Here is a 24,330-nt window from a genome sequence, read left to right on the forward strand (position 1 = left end):
TTGAAAAAGAATACACCCAAAAGACTCACAGTTCCTGATTTCAAAACCTACTACAAAGCTACAGTAATCAAAGTAGTACATTATTGGTATAAAGACACTAATATAGACTAATGGGATAGAGTAGAGGGCTCAGAAAGAAACCCTCACATATACTATCAAATCATTTTTAACAAGGGTGCCAAGACCATTCAATGGGGAAAGGACATCTCTTCAACGAAACTGGATCTCCACTTGGAAAAGAATGAAGTTGGACCCTTACCTAACACCATATACAAAAATTAGCAAAATGAGTCAAGAATCTAAATGTAAGACTGAAAACAATAAAACCCTTAGAAGAAAACATAGGACAAAAGCTCACCACATTAGGTTTGGCAGTAATATCTTGGATATGACACGAAAAGCATAGGCAACAAAATAAAAAATAGACAGATTTTATGAAAATTTAAAAGTCGGTACATCAATAGACACTATCGGCAGAGTAAAAAGGCAACCCAAAGAATGGGTGAAAATATTTGCAAATTATACATCTCATAGGGATTAATATGTGAATGTATAAAGAAGTCCTACAACTCAACAACAGAAAAACAAAGAAACTGATTCAAAAATGGGCAAAAGACTTGAATGGACATTTTTCCATAGAAGATATACAAATGGCCACTAAGCATATGAAGATGCTGAACATCACTAATCATTAGAGAAATGCAAAACAATCAGTAAGATATCACCTCACACCCAATAGGATGGCTGCTATCAAAAAAAGAAAAAACCACAAGTGTTACCAAGGATGTGGAGAATTTGAATTCCTCGTGCCCTGTTGATAGGAACATAAAATGGTGCAATCACTGTGGAAAACAGTGTGGAGTTTCCTCAAGAAATTAAAAATAGTATTACTCGGGGCTGGCCCCGTGGTCGAGTGGTTAAGTTCGCGTGTTCTGCTGCAGGCAGCCCAGTGTTTCTTTGGTTCGAATCCTGGGCACGGACATGGCAATGCTCATCAAACCATGCTGAGGCAGCGTCCCACATGCCACAACTAGAAGGACCCACAATGAAGAATATACAACTATGTACCAGGGAGCTTTGGGGAGAAAAAGGAAAAAAAATATTAAAAAAAAAAAATAGAATTACTCTATGACCCAGCAATTCTACTTCTGGGTACAACCCCAAAAGAATTGGAAGTAGAATCTTAAAGAGATATTTGTACACCTGTGTTCATAGCAGGATTATTCACAATAGTTAATAAATGGAAGCAACCCAAGTTGTCCATGGACTGATGAATGGGTAGGCAAAATGCGGTATATACATACAAAGGAATATTATTCAGCTTTAAAAAGCAAAGAAATTTTGCCATATGCCACAACATGGATGTACTTTGAGAACACTATGCTAAGTGAAATAAGCTAGTCACGAAAAGATAAATACTGTATGATTTCACTTATATGAGGGAAAATCGTATGACCAGTGAAAATCATAAAGATAGAAAGTAGAATAGTGATTGCCAGAGGCTGTGAGGAAGGGAGAAGGGGGAGTTATTGTTTAATAGGTATAGAGTTTTAGGTTTACAAGAGTTATGGGGATGGATGGTGGTGATAGCTGCACAACAATGTGAATTTATTTAATGCCACTGAACTGTACATTTTAAAATGGTTAAGATGGTAAATTTTTTGTTGTGTGTATTTTAGCTCAATAAAAAAAGCAGGAAGGGAAAAGACTCACTAAAGTCAGAAATGAAAATGGAGACATTACTACCAATTCTACAGAAATGAAAAGGATTATAAAAGAACTATATGCAATTGTATGTGAACAAATTGGATAACCTGGATGAAAGACAGATTCCTAGAAACAAAACCTACAAAGACTGAATCACAAATAGGAAATCTGAATAGACCTATAACTAATAAGGACATTGAATCAATAATAAAAACTAGGACATTGAGTCAATAATAAAAAATTTCCTGACAGAAAAGCCCTGGGCCTGACGGCTTCACTGGTTAATTCTGTACAACATCTTGAGAAGAACTAACCAGTTCTTCCCATACTTCTCAAAAAATTGAAGAGGAGGGAACACTTCCTAACTCATTCTAGGAGGCCAGCATTGCCCTGATACCAAAGCTAGACAAAGACAGTACAAGAAAACTACAGAACAATATCCCTTATGATTATTGATGCAAAATTTCTCAACAAAATACTAACAAACTGAATTCAGCAGCATATTAAAAGGATTATACACCAAGTAAGAGGTGAGCAGAGGAGGAAAGAAGGTACACTGAGAAGTAGCTGCAATTAGAGCTAAAGGGAGGAGAGCCAGAGAAAGAATAAGATTAAAACTATGTGGAAGTTCAGAAAAGACTGGTCTCAGGGAGACAGAAGAAGGCACCAAGGAAAGAGTGACCATTTTCATGAGGAGCCACAATCTAGTCATGCATGCCAAGGGGGCTGGACACATGAGGATGTAGTGTCACTGCTTCTGCTGGAACAGGTTGCTCTGGGCTCCCTGATGGCCATGTCTGTCGATTTTAAAACTTGTGTAGATCAGGCATATAGAGATGCTGAGGAATTTGTCAATATTTACTATGGGACAATGGACTAAAGAGATGGGCACCAATCAGGCTGTAAATGGACAAGGCCCTATTAATATGGAATGGCTAATGTTAACTAATTTTTTTGATGTGTTGCCTTCTAGGGAATTCCCAGTCAATATGGTAGATTGCCAAACTGTTCACTACCCAAGCCCAAAGTACAGTTCTTGTTTTGACCAGTGGAACTGTGAAGTTGGATGGCAACAAACAACACTACGTCAACCAGAACTTCCTGTTGACTGCTCAGTCCACTCATAACAACACCATGTAGAAGATTGCAAGTGATTGCTTCCATTTTCAAGATTGGGCTAGTTGTTAGAGGGGGCAAAATTCCATACTCCTTTGTTTCATTATTTCCAGCTACAGAAATTTATGTGAAGTAATTAATTTGATTGTAGAGGCACTATAAACTAGTTCATGCTGAAACTAAATTTCTTTAAGTTTTAAAATTCTTAGAAGCATCTTTTCTAGGAGCTGCCATTTTGGATTTTTGCTGTTAAGAGCTTTAATGCTAGTTTTTTACGTGCCTTGTATACATTCTACTAATGGCATTCTCATAGCAGTATTAAACACATGATCTCTGTACTGACATGCTCACTGTGAGCCCAGCCTATTGCAGAAATTCAATCCTGCTAGAATGTTATCTATGAGATATTAGCATAATGTAAGTCTCTGGGAGGAAGTGGGGCTTTTTTTGTTATTGCTAGTAGGTTAATTTTGTAGTAAAACACTTGCCTATTTTCAGTAAACAGTGGTAATGCAGTTTTAATATATGGTTTTTTCAAATCAGTTCAATTAAAACATCCCTAATTTAGGTTTGCATAACTACTCTGACATTGGAATTGCATATAGAGATGAGCAGTAGTCTTTTTCATGTTAAGTAATGTCTTTTACGTTAGCATGTTTTCTTATGAAGTAAATAGATCAACTAGAGAGGTGCAAAATGTTCTCACTTGATACCTGAATATGGGATACATTTGGTGACTTAGCAAAGCTGCTGCTGCTGCTTTTTTCTTCTCCTTCTTTTTCTTCTTTTTGCTGAGGAAGATTCACCCTGAGCTAACATCTGTGGCCAACCTTCCTCTATTTTGTATGTGAACCACCACCACAGCACAGCCACTGGGGAGTGGTATAGGTCCATGCCTGGGAAGTGAACCCAGGCTGCCAAAGTGGAGCGTGCCAAAGTTAATCACTAGGCCACCAGGGTTGGCCCCAAAGCAAAGCTTCTTAAAAACCTTTTTCTTGGCAGTTCCAGGTCCATAACTTTAGGTAATGAATGGTAGAAGGACTAATAGTTTTAATGACAGAATAGGGAATGAGAAATGTAGCAATCCAGGGCTGGAGCCCAAAGTAAGTATGGATGACCAAATGGTAAGTTTTTGATACTTGTTTTCTACCTCATAAAAATGTAGCCTATTTTTAGGATTTAAATCACTAAGGTAATAAGTATACTCACCAAATGGTCGTGAGTGTCACTTTTGTTCTAAAGTTTTTTCCACTTCATCTCATACTTATCACCAATATATGTCTCAATTTATTTGAGAACTTAGGGAGATAAAATGTCAGCCATAAGCCTAACTCTGTAGCAGGGTCTGACAGGAAAGTTGGAAAAAAAACTGTTAATATCTCTTTGTGACACCATTAACTTCTAAGTCTCCCATGTGAACTTCAAGCCAAAAGTCTCCTGTGTATTACCCACTCCCCAAATGAGTGATTTTTCCTTATATTTTATATTGCTATTAGTTTTTAGTTATTTAAAGTTAAAATTATTTAATTTTATGATTTGTTCTTCCATATGGCATTGAGCAAATAGACCTGTTTTAAAACATGTTCTTGTTGTGTGGCTAACTGTCTTTTTAGAGAGAAAATAGAGAGCAGCACACATTTATAAATCCATAAAGTTCAAAAGAACAAGTGGATTAATTTTGTCTCAACTTCTAAAGAGAAGAACCTCACTTTGGTTTTCAGTTAAACTTTAAACTTCTCTTCCATTCTTATAATTTATTTTTTTAATGTAGATGTGCTTGCTTTCTTTCCACACTGCAATTCAAAGTTTGTTTCTTATCGCTAAAATTAAAAACCAGTAATTCATTTACTCTTGCCCCAAATTACACACTATATTTCTGATATAATAATGAAAGAGAATTAAATAGGAGAAAGGGTGGAACTGAAATTCAGACCACACCTTCTTGTAGTACTGATCAAAACATATTCATTATATCCTATTTAAAATGAGCTTATTCTTATTTTGGATTGGCTTTTTAAAACTTTTTAAAGGCTGCATATAACTAGCAGTAACTGAATTGAACGGTTGTATACTATTCATTAATTGTTGTGTGTTTTAAGACTAGTATATAAATTGCTTTTTCCAAATTCTTTATAACTTTTAAATGGCTACAACTACTCTACTACTCTTACATGGACTAGATTGTATATTTCACATGCTAATATTTTTGTAACTCAAAAAAGTAAAATAAAATTTGCCTTGTGACAAGTTTTCTCTCAAAGAAAAAGATCATGACTAAGTGATATTTATTCCTAGAATGTAAGGATGATTCAACATATGAAAATCAATCATTGTAATACACCACATTAACAGAGGATAGGGAAAAAAAATCACATGATCACCTCAACTGATGCAGAAAAAGCATGACACAATTTAACCTTTTCATGATAAAAATGCTGAACAAACTATGAATAGAAGGATACTTCAACTTAATAAAAGCCATATATGAAAAACTCACAGTGAACATCATACTCACCAGTGAAAGACTGAACACTTTTCCTTTAAGATCAGGAACAAGACAAGGATGCCTACTTTCACCACTTATGTTCAACTTCTAGACTTGGAAGTTCTAACCAGAGCAATTAGGCAAAACAAAGGAAATGGAAGACATCCAAATTGGAAAGGAAGAAGTAAAACGATCTCTGTACGCAGATGATATGATCTCACAGGTAAAAAACCCTAAAGGTTTCACACACGCACAAAAATTGTTGGAACTAATCAACAATGTTAGCAAAGTCGCGGGACACAAAATCAACACACAAAAATCAGTTCCATTTCTATATACTAACAATGAACACTCCCTCCAAAATTAAGAAAACAATTCCCTTTACATTAGCATCAAAAAGAAGAAAATACTCAGTAATACTTAGGAAGCAAGGAGGTGAAATACTTGTAAAATGAAAACTACAAAACGTTGCTAAAAGAAATTAAAGAATACATAAATAAATGGAAGTACATTCCATGTTCACATTGGAAATCTTAATATTGTTAAATGTCAGTACTCCCAAGGAAATCTACAGATTCAGTGAAATCCTTATCAAAACCCCAATGACAGTTTTTTGCTGAAATGGAAAAACCCATCCTAAAATTCATATGGAATCTCACGGGACTCTGTATAGGTAAAACAATCTTGAAAAAGCACAAAGCTGGACGACTCACCTGTCCTGATTTCAAAATCTATTATGAAGCACAGTATTCAAAACAAGTGTACTGGCATAAAGACCAGAATATAGACCAATGGAATAGAATGGAGGGCTCAGAAATAAACCCTCACATAGATGGTCAAATGATTTTCAACAAGGGTGCTAAGACTATTTCACCAAATGGTGCTGAGAAAACTGGATATCCACAAAAGAATGAAGTTAGACCCTAACACCATATACAAAAATCACCTCATGTATTAGCTCGGGCTGCTAACACAAAATACTACTGACTGACAGTACACTGGCTGAACAGTGTAAATTTATTTTCTAATAGTTCCAGTGGCTGGGACATCCAAAATCAAGGTGCCAGCAGGGTTGGTGTCTGGGGAGGATTCTCTTCCCGCCTTGCAAACAACTGCCTTCTTGCTGTGTACTCCTGTGGCCTTTCCTTAGTTTGTATGGTGGCAGGGTGGGGCAGGGGTGGGAGGGAAGCGATCTGATCTCTCTTCCTCCTCTTATAAGAACATTAACCCTGTTGGATTAGGGCCCACCCTTATGACCTCCTGTAACCTTAATCACCTCCTGAAGACCCTATCTCCAAATATATTGACTTGAGGGGTTAGGGCTTAAACATAGGAATTTGAGTGGGACATAATTCAGTTCATAGCAATTCAAAATGGATCTATGACCTAAATGTAAGACCTGAAGCTATACAACTCTTAGAAGAAAATACAGGGCAAAAGCTTCATGTTAGTGAATTTGTTATTGATTTCTTGGATATGACACAAAAAAGGCACAGACAATAAGAAAATAAAAATAGACTAATTGGATTTCTTGAAAATTTAAAAACCTTGTACATCAAAAGTTATCAACAAAGTAAAAAGGCACTGCACAAAATTGGAGAAAATATTTGCAAATCATATATTTCATAAGGGATTAGTATCCAGAATATATAGACAACTTCTAAAACTAAACAAGAGAATAAACTTGATTAAAAAGTGGGCAAAGGACTTGAATAGACATTTCTCCAAAAAAGATACACAAATAGCCAATAAGCACATGAAAACATGTTCAACATCACTAATAATTCAGGAAATACAAATCAAAACTACAGTGAGATACCCTCTCACACCCGTCAGGATGGCTCCCATCAAAAAAACAGAAAACAGGCCGGCCTGTGGCCGAGTGGTTAAGTTCGCGTACTCTGCTTCGGTGGCCCGGGGTTTCGCAGGTTCAGATCCTGGGCACGGACATGACACCACTTGTCGGGCCATGCTGGGGCGGTGTCCCACATGGCACAGCCAGAGGCACTCACAGCTACAATATACAACTATATACTGGGGCTTTGGGGAGAAGAATAAAAAAAAAAGATTAACAACAGTTCAGGTGCCAATCTTTAAAAAAAGAAAACAAAAACAAAATAACAACTGTTGGTGAGGATGTAGAAAAGTTGAAACTTGTGCACTGGTGGTGAGAGTGTAAAATGGTGCAGCCACTGTGGAAAATAGTATGGCGGTTCCTCAAAGAAGTAAACATAGAATTACCATTTGATCCAGCAATTCCACTTCTGGGGTATAGACCTGAAAGAATGGAAAGCAGGGTCTCAAAGAGATATTTAAACACCCTGTATATGTTCGTAGCAGTGTTATTCACAGTAGTCAAGAAGTGGAAGCAACCCAAATGTCCATTGATGGGTGAATAGATAATCGAAAAGTGGTATATACATACTAAGGAATACTATTCTACCTTAAAAAGGAAGGCAATTCTGACATACGCTACAAAATGGATGAATCTTGAGGACATTATGCTAAGTGAAATAGGCCAATCACAAAAAGACAAATAATATATGATTTTGCTTATATGAAGTACTTAGAGTAGACAAACTCAGAGAGAGGGAGAGTAGAGTGATGGTTGTCAGCAGCTAAGGAGAGGGTGGAATGGGGAGTTGTTTAATGAGTACAAAGTTTTGGTTTTGCAAGGTGAAAAGAGTTCTGGAGATTGATGGTGGTGATGGTAGCACAACAATATGAATGTATTTAATACCATTGAACTGTACACTTAAAAGTGGTTAAGATGGTAAATCTTATGTGTATTTCACTGAAGTAAAAAAAAAAATGAAAAGAAAAAAGATAATTGAGCCATGTTCACAACAGACTTACAGTTTTGACAGCCTTGTGAGTAATGGGCTCAAAAATCAAAACCAAAGACCTGTACCAGAGTCTAAATACATTTGAATCCCAAAGGCCTGTGGCTCTAGGGTAAGTGGGAGCCTGAAGTGACTTCTAATTTCCAGCCCAGGTTTGTACTGCTAGGTGGTCTTGGGGGCCTCAAAACTTCAATTTGATTGAGAAAACGGGGAGAAATTCCAGGAGCGGGCCCTGCCAAGGGAGTGAACCCCTAAACTGTATATAAACTCTTCCCAGATCCTCAATGGACAACCAAGACCTGGTGGCCAGGGCACCAGCTACATTGAGCCCATTGCGTGGGGGACATCTGGAGGTGGCGCCCAGCCTTCCTGTGGACCCCAGTTATTGTTGACTCCTTGTCTTTCAGCCCATAGGACATCCTTGAGCATTTCTTATAGTGCAGGTCTGCTAGTTAAGAAATCTCTTTTCATTTATACTAAAATGATTCCATCTACACAGAATTCTAGAAAATGGAAAATATACTGAAGCAGATTAGGGAGGGAAGAGGGAAGGATTACAAGGAACGTGAGGAAACTTTGGAGGTTGTGGATGTATCCATTATCTTGACTGTGGTGATGGTTTTGTGTGTTTATGCATACATCAAAACTTTTCAAATTATATACTTTAAAGATGTGCAGTTTACTGTATGTCAGTTATACCTCAATGAAGCTATAGTTTAAAAACAGAGAAGTTGAAAGCAATTGAATGGAAAAGATATATCACGCAAACAGTAAACATAAGAAGGCTGGAGTGGCCATACTTGGTCTAATTCCCAGAATTAAAAAGGAGCATTTTATAATGGAAAAAGGATTAATTCATCAGGAAGATGTAACAATGAAAAATGTCTATGCTCCTAATAATTGAACTTCAAAATATATAAAGCAAAAAACTGACAGAAATGAAAGGAGATTGGGGCCAGCCCGGTGGCGCAGCAGTTAAATTCACACGTTCTGCTTCAGCGGCCCGGGGTTCACCAGTTCGGATCCTGGGTGCAGACCTATGCACTGCTTGTCAAGCCATGCTGTGGTAGGCGTACCAAATATAAAGTAGAGGAAGATGGGTACAGATGTTAACTCAGGGCCAGTCTTCCTCAGCAAAAAGAGGAGGATTGGCAGCAAATGTTAGCTCAGGGCTAATCTTCCTCAAAAAAAGAAAAAAAAAAGAAAAAGAAAAAGAAATGAAAGGAGAAATGGATATATCCACAATCAAAATTGAAGATTTTAACTCCCCTCTCTCAGTAACTGATAGAACAGCTAGGCAAAAAATCAACAAAGATGCAGAAGACTTGAACAACATCATCAACCACTTTGACTTAATTGACATTTATAGAACACTGCACCCAATAACAGCAGAAGACACTTTTCAAGTGCACAGGGAACATCCACTGAGATAGACCCTGCCGTGGTCTGAATGTTTGTGTCCCCCCACAAATTCGTATGTTAAAGTCCTAATGCCCCATATGATGGTGTGGGAGGTGGAGCCTTTGGGAGGTGCTTAGGTCCTGAGGGTGGAACCTACATGAATGGGATTAGTGCTCTTATAAAAGAGGCTCTACAGAGCTCCCTAGCCCCTTCCACCCTGTGAGGACACAGAAGGCACTGGCTGTGAGCCAGGAAGAGGGCCTCCACTAGAATGTGACCATGCTGGCGCCTTGATCTTGAACTTCCCAGCCTCCAGAACTGTGAGAAATAAATATCTGTTTATAAGCTACCCAGTTGATGGTATTTTGTTATAGCAACCTGAATCAACAAAGACACCAAATGCTGGGCCATCAAACAATAACATTCAAAAGACTGAGTTCTCACAGGCTGTTCTCTACCACCATGGAGTTAAATTAGAAAACAATAACAAATGATATCTAGAAAAGCCCCAAATATTTTTTTTTATTGAGTTGATGATAGGTGACAATCTTGTGAAATTTCAGTTGTACATTAATGTTTGTCATTAGTTGTAGGTGTTGTAGGTGCACCACTTCACCCTTTGTGCCCACCCCCACCCCACCTTTCCCCTGGTATCCACCAAACTGTTCTTAGTCCATAGTTTTAAATTCCTCATATGAGTGGAGTCATACACAGATTATCCTTCTCTAGCTGGTAGAAAAGCCCCAAATATTTTGAAGTTAAACAACACACTTCTAAGTAACTCATGAGAATCTCAAGACTCAAAATTGTTTTTAACTGACTGATAATAAAAATACAACATTTCAAAATTTGTGGCATGTATCTAAAAGGTTAGGAAATTTATCATTTTAAATGCCTATATGAAAAAGGAAGAAAAGGCAGTAATCAATGATCAAAAATTATTTTATAAAAGATAAAAAATTTAAAAATCAACTTTTCACCTCAAAAATCTAGAAAAAGGCAAATTAAAATCTAAACAAGTAGGAATAGATAAATAGGACTACACCAAACTTAAAAACTGTATCAAAGGACACAAACAACAAAGTAAAAAGGCAGCCTATGAAATTGGAGAAAATATTTGCAAATCAAATATCTGATGACCCCTTGGTTAATATTCAGACTATGTGAAGAACTCCTACACCTCAACAACAACAACAACAACAACAACAAAACTCCAAGTAACCTGATTGGAAAATGGACAAAGAACTTCAATAGACATTTCTCCAAAAGATACAGATGGCCAACAAACATACGAAAAGGTGTTCAACATTACTAATCATTAGAGAAATGCAAATTAAAACTATGAGATATCACCTCCCACCCGTGAGGCTGGCTACTATGAAAAAAAATAGAGAACAATAAGTCTTGATAAGGATGTGGAGAAATTGGAACGCTTGTGCACTGTTGGTGGAATTGTAAAACAGTGTGACTGCTGTGGAAAACAGTATGGTGGTTCCTCAAAACATTAAAAATAGAACTACTCTATGATCCTTCAATCCCACTTCTTGGTATATATCCAAAAGAATTGAGAGCAGAGTCTCAAAGAGATATTTGTACACCCATATTCATAACAGTGTATTCACAATAGCCAAAAGATAGAAGCAGCCCAAATGTCCATTGATGGATGAATGGATTAAAAAAATGTGGTACATACATACAATGGAATATTATTTAGCCTTAAAAAGGAAGGAAATCCTGTCACATACCACAACAAAGTTACCTTGAGGACATTGTGCTAAGTGAAATCCACCAGCCACACAAAGACAAATACTATAAGATTCCACTGTATACATGCGGTATCTAAAATAGTCAAATTCATAGAAACAAAACGTAGAATGGTGGTTACCAAGGGCTGGGGGCAGGGGAAAATGGAGAATTGTTTAATGGTATATAGTTTCAATTTTGCAAGATGAAAAAGATCTGGAGATCTGTTGCACAACAATGGGAATAGACTTAACACTACTGAAATGCACTCTTAAAAATGGTCAGGCTGGTACTGTTTATGTAATGTGGTTTTACAACAGTTAGAAAAAATCAAAACAAGACATAAGCAAGTAATAAACGTAAGAACAGAAATCAATTGGGGCCAACTGGTGGCGCAGTGGTTAAGTGCCCACGTTCCACTTCCGTGGCCCAGGGTTCACTGGTTCAGATCCCAGGTGGGAACATGACACCGCTTGGCAAGCCAGCTAATTCCAGAACATTTTCTTCACTCCAAAAAGAAACCCCAGACCCACGAGCAGTCACTGTCCATTTTCCTCTCCCTCCAGCCCCTAGCAACCACTAATCTACTTTCTGTCCCTATGGATTTGCTTATTCTGGATATTTCATATAAATGGATCATAAAATATGTGGCCTTTTGTCTCTGGCTTCTTTTACTTATAAGGTTTTCAAGGTTCATCCATTTTGTAGCATGTATGAGTGCTCCATTCCTTTTTATGGCCAAATAACATTCCATTATATATATATCCCATAATTTTGTTTATCAGTGATGGACATGGGGGTTTTTCCTTCTTTTTGGCTATTATAAATAATGGTGCTATGAACATTTGTGCATATGTTTTTGTTTGGACATATGCTTTCATTTCTCCTGGGTATACACCTAGGAGTAGAATTGTTGAGTCCAAAGGTAACTCTGTGTTTAGCTTTTTGTGGAACTGCCACCCTGTTTTCCAAGTTGCTGCACCATTTTGCATTCCCACAAGCAATGTATGAGAGTTCTGATTTCTCCATACCCTCATCAACACTTATTATTGTTTGTCGTTTTGATTATAGCCATTTTGGTGGGTGTGAAGTGGTATCTCATATGGCTTTGATTTGCTTTTCTCTAATGACTCAGGATCTTGAGCATCTTTTCATGTGCTTATTGGCCACTGTATATCTCTTTGGAGAAATGTCTATTCAAATCCTCTGCCCATTTTTAAATTAGATTATTTGTCTTTTTATTGTTAAGCTGTAATAGTTCTGTATGTATTCTGGATTCTAGACTCTTGTCAGCTATATTATTTGAAAGTATTTTCTGCCATTCCACGGGTTCTCTTTTCACTTTCTTGACAATGTCCTTTGAATCACAAAAGTTTTTAAATTTTGTGCCATCCAATTTATCTATTTTTTCTTTGGTTTCTTGTGCTTTTAGTTGTCATAATATAAGAAACTGTTGCCTAGTCCAAGGTCATAAAGATTTGCACCAGTTTTCTTCTCAAGTTTTTTACAGTTTTAGCTCTTAAATTTAGGTCTTTGATCCATTTTTGTTTAATTTTTGTATATGGTGTAGGGTAGAGTCCAACTTCATTCTTTTGCATGTGGATATCCAGTTGTCCTAGCATCACTTATTGAAAATATATTTAACGTTTTAAAATGTTTCACGTGCACTTGAAAGAATGTATATTCTATAGATGTTGAGTACAATATCCTATATATGTATGTTAGGTCAGGGGTTTTTTTGCATGTATTCTACAAACTTATGGATTTTTTGGTGTGTGTTTCTCAAGTACTGAATGATGTGTTAAAATCTTCCATTACGATGTTTATCTATTTCTTTTCATTATTCTATAAATGTTTGCTGTATGTATTTTAAGGCAATACTATTAATTACATGCAAATTAAAATGTGCTATAACTTCCTGGTGAAATTAACATTTCATTTTTATGACCTTTTATCTTTACCATTTTATCACTATCTAAAAATAATTATTCTGAATGAAAGAAGTTAGACTCAAAAAGATAGAAATTATATGATTCCATGTATATGACATTCTAGAAAGAGCCAAACCATAGTAATGGAATAAAGGTCAGTGGTTGCCAGGAGTTGGGGTTGGGAGAAGAAGGTGACTACAAAGCACAAGGGAATTTTTTGGGTGATGGAAGTGTGGTGGTGAATACATAACTCTATGCATCTGTCAAAACTCATAAAATTGTATACCACAAAGAGTACATTTTAGTATATGCAAATTAAAAAATACCATGCTGTTGGGGAAACCCAAGATGGAAAGCCGACTGTGACAAATAAATTTACCTGTATTATAAACGTGACATACACACTTGAAGAGAATGGGAAGGAAGGGGTTAACCTATATAACTTTCAAGAACAGTGTTTTGACTGGATACTGTAAGCCTAGTGACAAAAAAAAAAACTGTCCATATACACTGATGTTGGTTGGTAAATTTGTTTCTCACATTCTGTAACCCACAGGATATGGGCTAGCAATTCTGAAGCTACTTTACATATATAACAAATAGGTAAATATATTATAGACAATGAGAGTCAGGTTTCTCACTGTCTCAGAAAGAAGTTAGAGGCACACAAAGGAGGAATGCTACCCTGTGGTGCTGGATTAGATTCTGAGGTATCAGTAGGAACTCTTTATTTATATGCAAATTTTCATACTTTGGTAAAATATACATAACATAAAAGTTCCCATTTTAACCATTTTTAAGTGTACAGTTCAGTGGAATTAAGAACATTCACATTGTTGTGCAACCATCACTGTTACCATATCCAGGACTTTTTCATCATCTCAAACTGAAACTCTGCATCCATTAAACAATAACTCCCCATTCTCCCTCCCTTCAGCCCCTGGTAATCTTTGTTTTACTTTCTGTCTTTATGTATTTGACTATTTAAGGTTCCTCATACAAGTGGACTCATATAATATTTGTACTTCCTTGTTTATTTCACTTAGCATAATATCTTCAAGGTACATCCACATTGTAGCATGTATCAGAATTTCATTCTTTTTTTAAGGCTGACTAATATTCCATTGTATGTATACATCATACTTTATCCATTCATCCATTTATGGACAACTGGATTGTTTCTACCTTTTGGCTATTGTGAATAATGCTTCTATGAACGCTGACATACAGATAACTGCTTGAGTCCATCCCTTCATTTCTTTTAGCTATATACCTAGAAGAGGAACTGCTGGATCAATTATTAAATCTATGTTTAATATTTTGAGGACTGCCATACTTTTTCCACAATGACTGCACCAGTTTACATTCCCAGTACCACTGCACAAAGGTTCCAGTTTCTCCACATCCTTGCCAACACTTCTTAATGTGGCACATGACTGTATATATCGACACACGTCTATATACACACACACACATACACACACTAGTTTATATATACATGTATATACACACAGAGATAGATTTAGAAATACAGATGTGCATATATATGACTTAGTATTCACATGTTTCCTTGCTCTCTCAGCTGAGGGCCTAGACACAGTAACTCGCCAGTAGCAATGAGCACCCTCAGCACCCAGATCTTGGTTTCTAAATACCATTCTCCAGTTAAAGGGACCAGGGCCCCTTGGAGAAATGGTTGATTCCAAGGCTGGAGCAAGGAAAATACAAGATAATTCTAAAGTTTCGTTGGTGGCAGAAAGTAAGGAAGTGCTAGAAAAAGGAAAAGGATAAGGGCACGTAAAAAGACACAGGAGCCAACCTGAAAGAGTTGCCATTGGCCACAGCTGGAACAATTTGAGAAACGTTTTCTTAGTATGCTTCTCCAAAATCCATGACCTCAACCTATTTATGAGATAACATCAGGCAAACCTAGACAGTCTTCAGAATACCTGATGTGTACTCTTCAAAAGTGTCAAGGACATAAAAGACAAGGAAAGACTGAGGAACTGTCACAGATTAGAAGAGAATAAGGAAACATGACAGCTAAATTTAAAGTGGAATCTTGGATTGGATTTTGGAACAAAAAAAAAACATTAGTGGGAAAACTGGTGAAATCTAAGTAGGGTCAGTGACTAAACTACAGTTTAGTTAGTGGTATTGCAACAGTGTTAATTTCTTAATTTTGATAATTGTACTAGGTTATGTAAGATGTTAACATTAGGGGATGCTGAGTGAAGAGCATAGGGGAATATTATACAATCACTGCAACTATTCTGTACGTTGAAAATGTCCCTTAAGTCAAGTTTTTGTTTATATATTCTATATGCTTACCTGATTTTTTGTGTCTTTCTCAGTACTGAATGGTGTGTTAAAATCTCCCACCATGATAGTAGATTAGTTTATTTCTCTTCATAATTATATCAATGTTTATTTTATATATTTAAGGTTATATTGTTAGGCACATGCAAATTTAAAATTGCTGTATCTGCTTGGTGAAATAATATTTTATCTTTATGAAGTCTCCCTCTTTATCACTTGCAGTGACTTTGCCTTGAAGTCTATTTCATTTGATATTAGTGTAGCTATAGCAACTTTATTTTGGTTAGAATTCCCATAAATATCTTTTTCTATCCATTTACTTTCAACCTCATTATCCTTATGCTTCAGAAGTTTTTCATCATTGCCTTTTTATTGTGCCCTTATTTAGGCTACAGATGTGTGGGAGCTAACATTCCCTTCCTGCTATTTTTAAAGAAAAAATATCAGCCAAAATGATAAATTCTTACATGTTTAGGGTACGTTCTCACTTCTTGATACCTCCCTAAATGCACATCAACATTGAAATAGGATTCAGAAGTTCTTTTTTAACCGCATGTAATACACTTAAAAAAAAAATCCAGCCTGACAACCTTTGCCTTTTAACTTGAACATTTAGCACATTTACATGATTGTAATTACTGATATGTTTCAATTTATAACTAACATCTTATTTTGTACTTTTTATTGTACTACCTGTTTCATGTTTATTTTTCTCTTTTCTTGCCCTCTTTTGGATATATTCAATATTTTTTCTCATCTCTCACCTGTTACTCCCTGCCCCCATCAGTTTGGAAGTTAGAGTTAGGGCTATGATACTTTCGTTGTTCACTCTAAGAATTACTACATGCTCTGTCTTAAAACAAAAAGTAATAAATAAATAAATGAAAAAATAAATAAAAGTCTGATTATAGCCTTTGCCTATTTCTGTGATGGGAGTACTTTCATCATGGCTGCTTTCAAGCTACCATCGCTGAATGTGGAGTTGGACAGAGACATGTAGCAATGGCTTGTAAATGGCTTTGAGCTGGTTTCACACCACTCACACCCTTAATAAATTAAAGAGCCTTAGAATACTTTAACTCCATATTCTGACTATTATGCTATTGTTGACACGTATTTTAACTCTTTGTATTAGTTTTCTATTGCCGCTGTTACAAATTACCACAAGTTTAGTGGCTTGAAACAACACAAATTTATTATCTTCCAGTTCAGTAGGTTAGAAGTTCAATACAGATCTCATCAAGCCAAAATCAAAGTGTTGGCAAGTCTATCTTCCTTGCTAGCACCCTAGGGGAGAATCTGTTTCCTTGCCTTATCCAGCCTCTACAAGTGGCCTGTACATCTTGTCTCATGGCCTCTTCTTCATTCATCAAATCCAGTAACAGCAGGTCAAGTCGTTCTTACAACCCATCACTCTGACCTTTTCTCCTGCCTCCCTTTCCCACCTGTTAGGACCCTTGTAATGACATTGCTGCTATAATCCAGATAACCTCCCCATATTAAAATCAGCTGATTACCAACCTTAATTCCATCTGCAACCTTAATTTTCATTTTCCATGTAACATAACATATTCACAGGTTATGGGAATTAGGATGTGGGCATCTTTGGGGGATCATTACTTTGCTTACCTCTCTTGCTTTAAATTTTTTTTTATTTAACCCATGATATATTATTATTATTGTCATTGTTTTTAATGCCAATGTTTAAATTTACCCACACAGTTGCTATTTTCTGTGCTCTTTACTACCGCTTGCAGCCCAGATCTGCTATCTGCCAATTTCCTCTTGCCCAAAGTACCTCCTCTTGGTGTTACTCATTTCACTTTTTTGTAACCAGGTGTGGATTTCTTTTTACTTGTTCTGCTTGAGATTTGTTTAGCTCTTTGAATCTGTGAGTTGTGTCTTTCATCAATTCTGGCAAATTCTTAAGTCATTATCTTCTCAAATATTTCTTCTCCATTTTCTCTCTCTTCCCATCTGGGTCCATAATCACATATATGTTAAACCTGCTAACCTTATCTTCTGTGTTTCTTACCCCTTCATATTTTCCATCTCTTTGACTTTTTGCTCCATTCCAGATAATCTTTTCAGTTCTATATTCCAGTTCACTAATTTCTTTTCAGTTTGTCTAATTTGCTGTTAAACTCATCCATTTAATTATATTTTCTTTGTTTTGATTCTTTTTCAAATCTCATTCTTTTTTTGTACATATATTCAAGATTATCTTTTATTTCTTTCAAAATATTAAACATAATTACTGTAAAGTCTGTGCCTAATAATTCCATTTATCTGAAATTCTTGAAGGTCTGTTTCAGTTTGTCATTCATGGTACCTTGTTTCTGTTTTTGTCATTTTTGACTATCAGATGCTCATTTTTCTTGGAATTTTATTTCAGAAATTCTTTGAGGTGGAATCTAAAAAGTAAAACAAACAAACAAAACAAATTGTCTCATAGATAGAGAGAACAAACTTGTGGTGGCCAGAAGTGAGGCGGGTGAGGGGTTGGGTGAAACAAGTAGAGGGGATTAAGAAGTACAAACTTCCAGTTATAAAATAAATGAGTCACAAGGATGTAATATACAGCATAGGGAATATAGTCAATAATATTGTAATAACTTTGTATGATGTCAGATGGTTACTAGACTTGTGATCATTTTGTAATGTATATAAATATCGAATCACTGTTTATTCTGAAATGAACATAATATTGTATGTCAACTATACTTCCACTAAGGGAAAAAAAGAAATTATGTGAAGCTTGGAATAAATGTGGATTCTTCCAGAGGGGATTTATGTTTGTGTCTGCCAGGTTCCTGGAAGGACTCCCAATCCAGGATCACTCTAAAGTTACTTCTCAATTTTCAGATTACCCAGGTGGTATGAACTGAGGCTGCAAAACCATGTGAGGGCCGCTTGTCATTTCTGTATTCTCAGAGGTAATCCTTTTAAGCCAAATTGGAGACGATCAACTCTCATCTGGGGTGAAGGCCAGTTTATTTCTATTTCACTGTCAGTACTGTGGGTATGGTCCTTTGGGGTCCCAGCTTTAGGCATGGAGGCCGTTCTTTTACAGTCCTTTCTTGGGTGGGTCCTGAGAATTGTTTTCTGTTCCTCAAACACCTGAGACTGTGAAAACCCAAACTCAGGTTCACCTGGTAAGGCAAAGATTCCCAAGGAGGAGGCTGCAGTTGCTCTCTAAGTTCACTTCTTTGCTTTTGGGACCTGACTAGAGAATTCCCAGCTTTCCTACCAACTCATTGGAGAGTTTTAATATTAAAAAAATTATCCACAGTTTTAAATTTTTTAGTGTTAGGGTCAAATCAGGTATGTAGCATGTATTTTCTGATAATTAAAAGCCACTCTTTCAGACCTTTTATTTCAACAATGTGTTTTTAAATTTCTGAGATTTCTAATTCTCTTTTTTTAAAAAAAAATGTTGTGGTAACATATATACAACATGAAACTTACCATTTTAACCATTTTTAAGTATACAATTCAGTGGCATTAATTACATTCATAATGTTGTGCAACCACAACATCACTATCTATTTCCAAGACTTTTTTTTAATCACCCCTGGGACTCTACGCACTAAGCAATAAGTCCCCATCCCCTGGTGACCTGTAATCTACTTTCTGTCTCTCCTAATTTGCCTATTCTAGGTACCTCATGTAAGTGGAATTACGCAATATTTATCCTTTCGTCTCTGGCTTATTTCACTTAGCATGTTTTCAAGGTTCATCCATGCTGTTGTATGTGTCAGAATTTCTTCTTATGACTGAATAACGCTCTTTTTTATGTTTCTACTATATTTTGTTTATTCATTCAGTAGTTGATGGGCATTTGGGTTGTTTAAACCTTTTGGCTGTTGTGAATAATTGCTGCTATGAACACTGATGTACAAATATCTGAGTCCCTGCTTTCAGTTCTTTTGAGTGTATGCCCAGAAATGGAATTGCTGGGTCATATAATATTTCTGTGTTTGGCTTTTTTTTTTAATATAGAAATAGAGAACAAGTTTCCTTTTTTTTCATGTTTAGCTTTTTGAGCAACTGCCAAACTGTTTTTCCACAGTGGCTAAACCATTTTACATCCCCACCAACAGTGTATGAGGGTCCCAATTTCTCTGCATCCTTGGTATTTTCTGTGGTTTTGATTATAGCCATTTTGGTATGTGGAAAGTAGTATCTCATTGTGGTTTTTATTTTCCTTTCTTTAATGGCTAATGGTGGTAAGCGTATTTTCATGTACTCCTTTGCCCTAAGTATATCTTCCTTGGAGAAATGTCTATTCAAGTCCTTTTCTCATTTTTTAATTGAGTTTTTTGTTTTGAGTTGTAGGACTTTCTTAGGTATTTTGGATATTAATCCCTTATCAGATATAGATTTGCAAATATCTTCTCCCATTTTGTAGGTTGCCTTTTCACTCTCTTGATAGTGTCCTTTGATGCACAAAAAATTTTAATTTTCATTAAGTCCAATTTACCTATTTTTGTCTTTTGTTACCTGTACTATCATTGTCATATCCAAAAAAGTCATTGCCAAATCCAATGTCATGAAGCTTTTCCCCTGTGTTTCTTCCAAGACTTCTATTGTTTTAACTTGCATGTTTAGGTCTGTGGTCCATCTTGAGTAATTTCTATGTATGATGTAAGTATGAGTCCAACTTCATTCTTCTCTATGTAGATATCCAGTTTTCTCAGCACCATTTGTTGAAAAGACTATCCTTTCCACATTGAATGGTCTTAGCACTTGAATCGAAATTATATTGGACTGTATATGTGAGAGTTTATTTCTGGGCTCTTTATCCTATTTCATTGATCTATATGTCTGTCTTTATGCTAGTACTACACTATTTTGATTACTGTAGTTTTGTAGTTAGTTTTGAAATCAGGACTTGAGAGTCCTCCAATATTGTTCTTCATTTTCAAGACTGTTTTGGTTATTCAGTGTTACTTGAGATTCCATGTGAATTTTAGGATGCGTTCTTCTATTTCTGTAAAAACTGTCAGGATTTTATTTTTTAAGGAAGATTAGCCCTAAGCTAACATCTGCTGCCAATCCTCCTCTTTTTGCTGAGGAAGACTGCCCTGAGCTAGCATCTGTGCCCATCTTCCTCTACTTTATATGTGGGACACCTGCCACAGCATGGCTTGACAAGCAGTGCATAGGTCTGCACCTGGGATCCAAACCAGCGAACCCTGGGCCACCGAAGCAGAACATGCAAACTTAACTGCTGTGCCACCAGGTTGGCCCCCAAAATGTTAGGGTTTTGATAGAAATTTCATTGAACCTATAGATTGCTTTGGGTAGTGTTAGCATCTTAACAATATTAAGATTTACAATCTGAACATGGGATGTCTTCCTATTTATTTATATCTTTAATTTCAACATTGTTTTGTAGTTTTCAGCTTTCACATCTTTTCCCTCTTTGGATAAATTTATTCCTAAATATTTTTCTTTTTGATAATAATGTAAATAGAATTGGTTTCTTAATTTACTTTTAGTATTGCTCATTGTTAGCGTTTGGAAATACAACTAACATTTTTGACTTTATTATGATTGACATGCAAAAAGCTCTACATATCTAATATATACAACTTGGAGATAAGTATACACCTGTGAAACCACCAGTACAATTAAGGCCATAAACTTGTCCATCACTTCCAAAAGTTTCCTTTCCCTTTATTTATTTTTATTATTTATCTGTTTATTTATTATGTATATTTCTTTTGTGGTAAGAGCACTTAACATAAGAACTACTTCTCAGCAAAGTTTTAAGTATATCATACAGTATTGTTGACTATAGGCCTTGTGTTGTACAGTAGATCTCCAGAACTTATTCATTTTGCATAACTGAAACCTTTTACCCTTTGACCAACCAACACCTCTCCATTTTTCTCTCCTCACAGTCCCTGGTAACCACTATTCTATGCTCTGGTTCTGAATTTGACTAATTTAGATTTATCATAAAAGTGGGATCATGCAGTATTTGTTCTTCTGTGCCTGGCTTATTTCACTTAGCATAATGTCCTCCAGGTAAATCTATGTTGTTGCAAATGTCAGGCTTTGCTGCTTTTTAAAGGCTGACTAATATTCCATTGTATTTATATATACAATTTATATACATTTTCTTTATCCATTCATCCATTGACATTTAGGTTGTTTCTACATCTTGATTATTGGGAATGATGCTGCAATGAACATGAAAGTGCAGGTATCTCTTTGAGATTGACTTCAATACTTTTGGATAAATACCAAACATATAGTGGGATAGCTGGATCATATGGTGTTTCTACATTCAACTTTTTGAAGAACCTCCATACTTTTTCCGTAGTGGCTGCACCAATTTACATTCCTATCAACGGTGTACACAGCATCCCATTTCTCAACATCCTCACCAACACTTGTTCTCTTTGGTTTTTTTGATAAAAGCCATTCTAACAGGAGTGAGGTGATATCTCACTGTGGTTTTCATTTGCATTTCCCAAATGATTAGTGATGTTGAACACTTTGATATAGCTATTGGCCATTTATATGTCTTCCTTTGAGGAATGTCTATTCAGGTCCTTTGCTCATTTTTTAATCAGGTTGTTTATTTATTGTTGAGTTTTTTATCATAGGAGTTTCTTATATGTTTTGGATGTTAACCTCTTATCAGATATATGGTTTACAAATATTTTCTTCCATTCCGTAGGTTGCCTTTTCATTTCGTTGATTGTTTCCTTGGCTGTGCAGTAACTTTTTAGTTTGATATAATCCTACCTATCTATTTTTGCTTTTGTTGCCTGTGCTTTGGTGTCATATCCAAGAAATTATTGCCAACTCCAATATTTAGCTTTTTCCCTATGTTTTCTTCCAAGAGTTTTATAGTTTCTGGTTTTATGTTTTTGTCTTTAATACATTTTAAGTTGATGTTTGTATATGGTGTGAGATATGGATCCAACATCATTCTTCTGCCTGTGGATATCCAGTTTTCCCATCATGGTTTATTGAAGAGACTGTTCTTTCCCCATTTTGTGTTCTTGGTACCCTTCTCAAAGATCAGTTGATGATGTGTGGACTTATTTCTGGGCTCTCTATTTTTACTGTAGCTTTGTAAAACATTTTGAAATTGGGAAGTGTGATGCCCCCAGCTTTGTTCTTCTTGCTCAAAAGTGCTTTGGCCATTTGGGGTCTTTTGTGGTTCCAAAGGAATTCTAGGATTATTTTTTCTATTTTTGTAAAGAATGCCATTGGGATTTTGATAGGGATTGCATTGAAACTGTAGATCACTTTGAGTAGTATGGACATTTTAACAATATTAATTCTTTCAATCCATAAACATGGGATGTCCTTCCATTTCTTGGTGTCTTCTTTAATTTCTTTCTTCAGGGTTTTAAAGTTTTAAGTGTACAAGCCTTTCACCTTCTTGGTTACATTTATTTCTAAGTATTTTATTCTTTTTGATGTTGTAAATAAGATTGTTTTCTTAATTTCCTTTTTGGATAGGTTGTTGTTTGCATATAGAAATGCAACTGATTTTTGTATCCTGCAACTTCACTGAACTCATTTATTGGTTCTAAAAGTTTTTTTGTGTGGAGTCTTTAGGGCTTTCTATGTAGAAGATCATGTCATCTGCAAAGAGATAATTTTACTTCTTCCTTTCTGACTTGGATGCCTTTTATTTCTTTTTCTCGCTTAATTGCTACATCTAGGACTTAGAGTACTGTGTTGAATAGGAGAAGCAAGATTGGGCTCCTTGCCTTGTTCTGGATTTTAGAGGGAAAGCTTTCAGCTTTTCATCATTGAGTATAATATTAGCTGTAGGCTTTTCATAAATGGCCTTTATTGTGTTAAGGTAAGTCCTTTCTATACCTGTTTTGTTGTGAGTTTTTATTATGAAATGGTGTTGAATTTTGTCAAATGCTTTTTCTGCATCTATTGAGATGATCATGTGATTTTTATTCTTCATTCTGTTAATGTGGTGTATCACATTGATTGATTTGCATAATTTGAACCATCTTACATCCCAGGGCTAAATCTTACTTGGTCATGGTATACAATCTTTTTAATATGCCATTTAATCAGTTTGCTAGTATTTTGTTGAGGATTTTTCATCTATGTTCATCAGGGATGACTGTTTTTGTTCTCTCACTGAGCTTAAGAAGATTATTTTGAATTCTTTGTCAAAGAGTTCATGGATTTCCATTTCTTTAGAGTTAGTTACTAGAGCTTTATTAGGTTTCTTTGTGGTGTTATACTTGCCTGATTCTTTGTGATCCTTTTAGCTTTGGTTTGGTATCTGTGCGTTTGAAGAAGCAGTTACCTTTTCTAGTCTTTACTGACTGGTTTCAGCAGGGAAACACCTCTTCAGTCAGCCTGGTCAAATATTCTGGGTGGACTGGCTGATGGACCTATGGATGGACCTACTGCTGAGGTCTCTGGGCAGGCCTGCTGCACGTGTCCACAGGTATGTGGCCTGCTGCCATCATCACAACTGATTTTTGTGTCTTGACTTTGTTATCTGCAATTTTCCTGAATTTGTTTATTAGGTCTAATAGATTGTTGTTGTTGTTTGGTTTTTGTGGAATCTTTAGGGCTTTGTACACACGTGATCATGTCATCTTTAAGCGGAAATAGTTTTACCTCTTCTTTTCCAGTCTGGATCCTCTTTATTTCTATTTATTGCCTAACTGCTCCGAATAGGATTTCCATCACTATGTTGAACAGAAATGACAAAAGTGAGCATCTTTTTCTTGTTTCTGTTTCAGGGAAAAACTTTCAGGCTTTCACCACTGAGGATGGT

General features: G+C 36.0%; 1 protein-coding gene and 1 pseudogene across 4 annotated transcripts in view; both read left to right on the forward strand.

The window, feature by feature from the left end:
• URGCP (upregulator of cell proliferation) overlaps positions 1–24,330 on the forward strand; it is an 82,209-nt gene that overhangs the window by 18,391 nt on the left and 39,488 nt on the right. Inside the window, exon 1 of one of the 4 annotated variants that reach the window (XM_070504206.1) lies at positions 5,426–5,531. The exons of the other annotated variants lie outside the window; for them this stretch is intronic. The gene's annotated coding sequence lies outside the window, so the exon portion shown is untranslated. Of the gene's footprint in view, positions 1–5,425; positions 5,532–24,330 lie in introns of those variants that run through there. 4 annotated transcript variants of the gene reach the window in all.
• Positions 2,199–3,027, forward strand: LOC106822890 (NTF2-related export protein 2-like; annotated as a pseudogene).

The sequence above is a fragment of the Equus asinus genome, chromosome 1 (assembly GCF_041296235.1).
Source record: "Equus asinus isolate D_3611 breed Donkey chromosome 1, EquAss-T2T_v2, whole genome shotgun sequence".
In the NCBI taxonomy this organism is placed as follows: Eukaryota; Metazoa; Chordata; class Mammalia; order Perissodactyla; family Equidae; genus Equus; species Equus asinus.